Below are 8,624 nucleotides of genomic sequence, written 5' to 3' on the forward strand. Positions count from 1 at the left end.
TTCTTCCTTTCCTTTATTCTTTTTTTTCTTTTTCTTTTTCTTTTTATTCTTTTTCTTTCTTTCTCTCTTTCTTCCTCTAAAAAAAAGATTATACTTACCTTTGATTTCGTGTACATATACACATATTACAAATATGAAATAGTGTCTTCTGCTTCTTTTATCAAGTTTCTGTGGATTCCTTTAGTTTGTCATAAGAAACATAGTGCTCTAAAACAGTTTTTTAAAATGTAATGGAAACCGTTTCTCCTTTTTATTTTTCATTTTTGTATCTCTCTTAGCACGCGTGTGCACACACACACACACACACACACACATACACACACAGAGAGACACAGACACACAACCCTCCCCTTTCCCAACATGTCCAGAACTTAAGGATAACAGAAACTTGGGCATATGATTAGCAATGTCCTCACTGGCAAACCTAATTACTTAGGTGAATATAATTATTGAAAGATTTATAAATCTTTTATATAAATAACAGTGAAATAAAAGCAAATAAAGTAAATAATAGTCAGCAGAGAAAAAGGTAGCAATTGGTTATTTTGCAAAGACTCTGTTTCTGTATTAAAATCTAGATTTGTGTATTTCTGAGGCAGTAAGGAAGAGTAAATCCATTGCTAACTTTCAGGCATCACATTATTGACTTTTTAAAATAATTTTCACTTCCTTTTTCCCTGAAAACGAGTGCCATAGACTCAGCATGGTCTAAAATGTAGAAAACTTCCTTGTCAAGTGCTGTTATCTCTATCATGGGTTTTCTTGTTTGCAGAAATTTTTTAGGTTACATTCTATCCTACATGCAAATTTTTCTAAAAGGAGTTTTTTATTCTAGTTCTAAAAAAAGGTGAGCGCCCTTCTGAGCATAAATTCCCAGCATTCTTAGGGTAAATTATGTTTTACTTGTGTCCCTACGTGACACTCCTAATAAAAAATTTCTGAATTTCAAAAGTTTCAAGTGACATAGTTATAGCCTAACTTTCTAAAGAACCAACATGATCTAAAATACAGCATTTCTCAAGCCACTTTTACAATATTTTCTCCTGGGTCCTCATAAAAAAAAATGAGTAAAGTTAGCCAATAGGAGTAAGATGTAAGTAAATAGTCCAGGAACACTGAAATTGCAAAAGGGAGTAATGGCCAAAACTGAGCTTTTCCCTTGGAGACACCTGTACAAGATCACAGCCCAGAAGTGGAAGAAGATCGAGTCTCTAGGTTTCCATTGTCAGAACAAGCCGTGCTGACCTGCACTGCACAATCCATTCTAACCAGGATGATGGCTCTGGATTAAAGATGAAAGTGTGGAAATGCACAGACTGTATCTGTAAACGAAAAAACAATGGCAGAGAATAAGACAAGGACAATAGAGCAATCAGAAGCCTCTGACATCACTATTTTTAAAACCAAGGACTTGTAAATGCTATCATAGATCTCAGCTTTTTTATCGTGGGGCCTTTGCTGGGTTCCTAGCTGAGAAAATGAAAATAACCTCCTCCATGCATTTCCCAAGTCTCCACTTGTATCCTGTTTGCTTTAGGTCTCTAGGAGAAGAAAGTCAGATACCTGAGCTGTGTCATTGTAGGAGGCACTTTCTACAGGCTAGGCACTAGGAGGAAGGAAAAATGTGTGTTATTGGAATAGTGTATATGGAGTGGGATTTCATCTGAAAGTATCTGCACCTTCTGGTAATCTCAGATGCAACATTCAACTGCAAGAAACAAGGCACTCCCAGAGGCCCTGTAAGTTTTTCTATTCATTGTGTGTCCACTGATTCTGTGCATCTGGAGCTTCAGAGAAGCGGCTCCCTCCTGTGTCATAGAGTCCTTGCTTTGTCTCCCTGCAGAGATCAATAGGCTTAGTAAGGCTAATCAATTATTTTAAGAGATGGTGTCAGCAGCATATGGTGTCACTGAAGGGGAATTCTAAACCAGGACACAGCCACTTCATGCTGGACTCAAGAATCTTGGGGGAAATGTGAGCCTGGACAGAAACGTCTTTGCAAGGCAAGGGCTGGACTGCAGGGGGAACTCAGGAGCCACGCAGCACAAGTTCCAGCACTGAAGCAGGTGCACAGGAGGCTGGGGAGGTTTCCTCTTAGGAGCTGTGTCTTCCTTTGTCAACAGCAAAAACAAACAAACAAAAAAAACTAAGTGTTCAACAAGTTACCGATGTGCCTTTAAATATCCTGTTGCATTGGAACCATTGATATAACTTAAGGCAACAAGAACTATTCTTTAATGTGGGTTTCTAGGACTATAAATATTTTCATAGTGAGGCTATAAAGGATAGGAATGGTTTTACTAATTGAATGGATACAGAATTGTGGGAGTCACTGTATTCCTACAAATAAAAAATTAAGATTTCAGTGTTACTTAATGTTGCCTTCATTGTGTGAGTGACAGGGCAGTGATGGATATGAGAGTGGTAGGTGCACAGACCTAGTGAGTCAGAAATCATATGTAATGATGAGGAGATCTATGGAGATGAACTGAAGGTATGTAAACACTTCATGAAGCTCTATTAAATGGAGTAGAAAATAAAACCCAAACTTATTCAAAACACAAATTCCTTGACAATTATTTTGGGAGCAGTAAGTTCATAAAGAACTCAAAACTTCTCTTACATCTTCTGATTCCTATTGTTCATAAGATGAGAAAATCAGCTCTAATTATGTATCAAAGGTCAAATCTGTAAACCAAGAGTGTCTCTATTCAAGATCCTGGGGGATCAGGACCCAAGGGAGGTGTCAGAACACTGTCTCAAGAGCGCCCAGAAGATTGCAGAAGGACCTACTGGATGCTTACGTGAGACATCAGCAGTCACTTTCTCAGGATCACCAGTGAGCTGTGCTGGTGCCTGATGGGTCCATGATAGGGCTAACGCACCTGTTCAGTGTCATGGAGAGTGATGGGTCCATAAATCGTCCAGGTGGTCTCTGCGCTAATCAAACATGGGTCCACAGTGAGGATCATGTCCTCTGGGTGCTTGCTCATCAGTGAAAGGACATCTGGCCACAAAAAGTTTGTGAATGGAGCCGGGCATGTATTTCCTCAAGCAGGATTAGAGCTTAGACCATCAGCAACCCACTATTGTAAGACTGATGTGTCATTTATCTTTTCTTTCTTATCCTGGATCAGGTCTTGAGCTATGAAATGCTCTGTCTCATGAATATACAAATAACCTGAGATCCACTGAGGTAAATATGGATGTCTGTGCCCTGAGAGCATCACTCAACAACCACACACCTCCTCTAGAGAAGCCCCTGACAGCCCAGCTCCTCATCATGGACTGGACATGGAGGATGTTCTTCTTGCTGGCAGCAGCTACAGGTAAGGAACTCCCAAGTCTCAGTGATGAGAAGGGGATTGAGTTCAGTCAAGAGGGCTTTTTTCCACTCCTTTGTCCTCCCCACAGGTGCCCATTCCCAGGTACAGTTGGTGCAGTCTGGAGCTGAGGTGAAGAAGCCTGGGGCCTCAGTGAAGGTCTCCTGCAAGGCTTCTGGATATACCTTCACCGAGTATTACATGCACTGGTGTGACAGACCCCTGGACAGGGGCTTCACTGGATGGGACATATTTATCCTGAAGATGGTGAAACGAGCTACACATAGAAATTCCAGGGCAGAGTCACCATTACCATGGACACATCTACAAGCACAGCCTACATGGAGCTAAGCAGCCTGAGATCTGAGGACATGGCTGTGTATTACTGTACGAGAGACATAGTGTGAAAACCCACATCCTGAGAGTGTCAGAAACCACAAGGAGGAGGCAGCTGCACTGAATTTGAGATTACAGGGCTTAAAATATTTAAAGTTGCTTAGAAAATAGACTAAGCAATTGCAGAATATGAGTAATAGAAACATGTATGTATTCTATATAAGAAACATTTCTTTCGAAAGAAAATTGTGCAAAATTCACAGAGTGGTAAAGGAAGCAATCAATCGGGGCGATCCAATGATTCTCATATAGGCAGACATAATTTTTTAAATCAGATAGGTAAATAATATGGAGCAAGATTGCTTGGTAACATGGCTAAAACTAAATATAATTCCTAAAAACTGGCCAAAATGAATTCTCAAATGTCTCTGCCACTTCTGTTACATAAAATGTATGAAAAAATAGTTTTAGGACCACAGCAAAACTGAAGAGAAGGTGCAGAGATTTCCCATGTGTCCTTGCTTCACACATGCACAGCCTTCCCCACTATCACCATCCTGCCCCAGAGTCATAAATAAGTTACAATTAAAGCACTTACATGGACAGATACGTTCTTTTTCTCTGTTGGTTCTTTGGCATACCAAGCCTAAATTATCTAGAAGCACCACAGGTTCTTCAAGTGGGTTCCTGGGGATGATGCCAGTTTGAGAAAAAGTGGGTGGGGCTATTCTCATTTGGACCCCTTTTAGAAGATTCATAAAACGTATATTTTCTCACATTTACTGTGACCACTGACTTACTATGTGCCTTCCCTGAGGGTAAGTTATCTAAGTGTTTAGAGGTAGATACATGTCTATGGAAAGAAAGCAAGTTCTGGTGAATCTCATAAGGAATGTCCCTTAATGAGAAGTGGAGACTTTGATCATGAGGTGCATCATGTATGATTTTCTACAGTTCCATTAGATTCACTGTAAGATTTTGGGGGTGTTTCTAGATGAGGCGTGTTGTACAGAAAATGAAAACTCATGAATGAGATCCAGGCAGAAGCAATAGCTTCCATTTACAAAGTGGGAGGGAAACAGAAGAACACTTTCGTGGGTGGGCACTGGTTCCCCTTGCTGGCAGCACATTAGCCAGAAGCATGTGCCTGATAGGTCACGGAGCGTGAGAGCCCCACTGCGGTTACTGGCTATGAAAATGTCTTGTTCTCCAGGTGAGACAGTCCATCTACTTGCTTGTTGGGTCAACCCCATGGCGGTTGCACTCTGTAAGATGATGAGATGCACACAAACCTTCTATTAATCTTCAATTACTGCACACTCAAAAATAAACTGTATTCCAGAAAGGGGCAGGTGTCAGCAGTGATAAACAGAACTTAAGTATCTTTTTTAAAATAGGGAAGACCCTGCCAAACGTTGTATGTCTCAGGAAGGTTGACTCAGAAATGTTGACCAAGTGACTGAAGGGCAGTGGTACATGAGGTGATGTAGCAGCCTTGGGGGCTGCACATGAGGCAGGCTCACTTCCCCATGCAGGCTTTTCTTCCAGGAACTGCACCAGGAACTCAAAGAGGATTGGGGAGAATTCTGAAAACATTATTCTGTGGTACTGCCTAGAGAGGAAAAATAAACTATAAAAAGAAAAACCTAGATAAAGTATTACATTAGTTAATAGAAACTATTTCTGAAAATTGTGGGTGTCATGACACAAGCCATCATTAGCTGTGAACAAACATTTTAACCCTCTTTTCCTGGGGAGTTCAGTTAGGTTGCATCTGTTTTTTTGCAGACAATATCTACCAACCCCTCTCTATTTCGTGCACATCCTCTGCTCTCTATGGAACAAGTTATCATCAGTGAAATGTGGTTGATATAGTGAGGTCTTCACTTTTCCCATTGTATTAGGATTCTCTAGAGGAACAGAACTAATAGGATAGATGTATATTTTTGAAGGTGAGTTTACTAAGGAGTATTGACTCAAACGATCAAAAGCTGAAGTCCCACAATAGGCTATCTGCAACTGACGAGCAAGGAGTCCCAGTTTGAGTCCCAAAACCTCAAAAGTAGAGAAACCAACAGTGCAGCCTTCAGTATTGCTATTGTTAGAGAACACACAGGAGTTCATTCCTATTTTTATGCTCCCTGTCCAAACAAAATGTGTAGGAAACTAGACATGATAGGTCTGACACAGGGTTTGTCATGTGTTAAATTGAGTCTCCAAATGAGATGTCAAAGTCCTTACTAGATGCACCTTAGAATATGTCCTTATTTGGAAATAATGTAGCTGGAGATGTTATTAGTGAAGAAGAGGTCACAGTCAAGTAGGGTAGGCCCTCAAGCTAGGAACACTGCTGCTATCCCCCTTAAGCTACCACTGGCTTTCTTCACAGAATTGGAAAAAAACACCCTAAATTTCATATGGAACCAAAAAAGAGCTGCATAGCTAAGATAATCTTAAGCCAAAGAAAAACATAACTGGAGGCATCATGCTACCTGACTTCAAACTATACTACAAGGCTACGGTAATCAAAACAGCATGGTTCCGGTACCAAAACAGAGATATAGGCCAATGGAACAGAATAGAGGCCTCAGAAATAACACCAAACATATACAACCATCTGATCTTTGAGAAACCTGCAAAAAAACAAGCAATGGGGAAAGAATACCCAATTCAATAAATGGTGTTGGGAAAACTGGCTAGCCATATGCAGAAAAATAAAACTGGATCCCCTCTTTATAACTCATACAAAAATTAACTCCAGATGGATTAAAGATTTAAACATATGACCTAACAGCATAAAAAGCCTAGAGGAAAACCTAGGCAATACCACTCAGGATATAGGCATGGACAAAGACTTCATGATTAAAACACCAAAAACCATGGCAACAAAAGCCAAAATAGACAAATTGGATCTAATTAAACTTAAGAGCTTCTGCACAGCAACAGAATCTATCATTAGAGTGAATTGGCAACCAATAGAATGGGAAATTTTTTTGTAATATAACCATCTGACAAAGGGCTAATATAGAATCTACAAAGAACTTAAACAAATTTACAAGAAAAAAAAAGAACTCTATCAAATGTGGGCAAAGAATATGGACAGAGACTAGTAAAAAGAAGACATTTATGCAGCCAACAAACATACGAAGAAAAGCTTATCTTCAAGGGTCATTAAAGAAATGAAAATCAAAATCACATTGAGATACCATTTCACAACAGTTAGAATGGCAATCATGAAAAAATCAGGAGACAACAGATGCTTGAGAGGATATGGAGAAATAAGAATGCTTTTACACTGTTGGAGTTTAAATTAGTTCAACCATTATGGAAGACAGTGTGGCAATTCCTCAAGGATCTGGAAATAGAAGTACCATTTGACCCAGCAATCTCATTACTGGGCATATACTCAAAGGATCATAAATCATCCTATTATAAAGACACATGCACAGCTATGTTTATTGTGGCACTGTTTGCAATAGTAAAGACTTAGAACCAACCCAAATGTCCATCAATGATAGACTGGATAAAGAAAATGTGGCACATATACACCATGGAATACTATGAAGCCATAAAAAGGAAGAGTTAATGTCATTTGTAGGGACATGGATAAAACTGGAAACCATCTCTCTCAGCAAACTGATGCAAGAACAGAAAACCAAACACCATGTTTTCATTCATAAGTGGGTGTTGAACAATGAGAACACACGGGCAGAGCGAGGGGAATATCACACACCAGGGCCTGTTGGAAGGATGGGGGCTAGTAGAGGGATAGCAGAGGGTGGGGGATAGTGGAGGGATAGCAGAGGGTGGGGGATAGTGGAGTGGTAGCACTGGGAGAAATACTCAATGTAGATGACAGAGTGATGGATGCAACAAGCCACCATGACAGGTATATACCTATGTAACAAACCTACCCATTTTGCATATGTACCCCAGAACTTAAAAGTATAATTAAAAAAAAGAACAAGAAAATTTGGACACAGACACAGAGACATACAGTGTGCCATATGACAGCAGAGGCAAAGATTAGAGTGGTGCAGCAGCAAGCCAAGGCATGTCAGGGATTACCAGTCACCCCTACAAGTGAGAAAGGGGCAGACAAGAATTCTCCTGAGACTCAGAGGGAGTGCAGCACAGCTTACACTTGATTTTGAACTTCTAGTCTCCAGAGCTGTAAGCAAATACCTTCTGGCCATTTTTTAGCCACCCAGTTCATAATATTTGATTTTGGCAGCCCTGGAAAATTTCATACGGAGTTCTTCACACAAAAGGAAGCACTCTAACAAACAGCCAGGGTCCTGGATGACGGATAGCCTGAAGATCGCAAACCTCCAAGAAATCAAAGGAGGTTATATCAACTATGGGCAGCCCCATCTTCTAAAGGCTGCTCTTCAAGTCCATACCCATACTTTGGAAGGAGAATCCTGCTCTTGGACATGGGATCCTTGGGTAGACAGCTGCCAAGAATCCAACATGGTCATGAATTTAAGGTCTCTGACATTTTCATCTTCATCAAGGGGGATTCCGTCAAGTAGTAACTTTTCATCAGTAATCTCCACATCAAATAGTTCTTCAAGGCTTGGAACACCTCAGGTTACAGTCATGGCAGAAGACAAAGTGTAAGCAAGGCTGTCTTACAAGGTGGCAGAGGAGAGAAGTTAAACTTTTTTCTCTTATAAAGATATAATCTTGAGGCAAACAGCAGAATCAACTTTCTTAAGCCTTAAAAGAGACTCCATCTCTCTCCCTTTCACCATAAATATTTCCTTCACATTTATCTAATTGTATGTCTGTATCGATTTATGTGCCCTTTTGGAAGTTCCAGAAGTTAATTTTGAGACAAAGTCTGGAGACCCAGCTGCAAAATTCTAGGTGACTTCAAAGTCGCTACTTAATAACCCAGGCCTTGCTGAGATGATGCCAGCCTAAGATCCAGGTGGACTGGGACACCAGAGAGCAAACAGA

The 8,624-nt window shown here is 40.3% G+C and overlaps 1 long non-coding RNA gene and 1 pseudogene across 2 annotated transcripts in view; both read left to right on the forward strand.

The window, feature by feature from the left end:
* Positions 1 to 7,434, forward strand: part of LOC119469759 — a 10,470-nt gene extending 3,036 nt beyond the window's left edge. The window contains exon 3 of the long non-coding RNA XR_005198605.1: positions 7,424 to 7,434. This is a non-coding gene — a long non-coding RNA (uncharacterized LOC119469759). The remainder of the gene's footprint in view (positions 1 to 7,423) is intronic.
* Positions 3,284 to 3,730, forward strand: LOC119469758 (annotated as a pseudogene). The gene is made up of 2 exons (XR_005198604.1): positions 3,284 to 3,329; positions 3,415 to 3,730. The product of XR_005198604.1 is annotated as an immunoglobulin heavy variable 1-46-like (transcript).
* Positions 7,435 to 8,624: the final 1,190 nt, after the last annotated feature.

This window comes from Cebus imitator, unplaced genomic scaffold (assembly GCF_001604975.1).
Source record: "Cebus imitator isolate Cc_AM_T3 unplaced genomic scaffold, Cebus_imitator-1.0 Scaffold814, whole genome shotgun sequence".
NCBI classification, from domain to species: Eukaryota; Metazoa; Chordata; class Mammalia; order Primates; family Cebidae; genus Cebus; species Cebus imitator.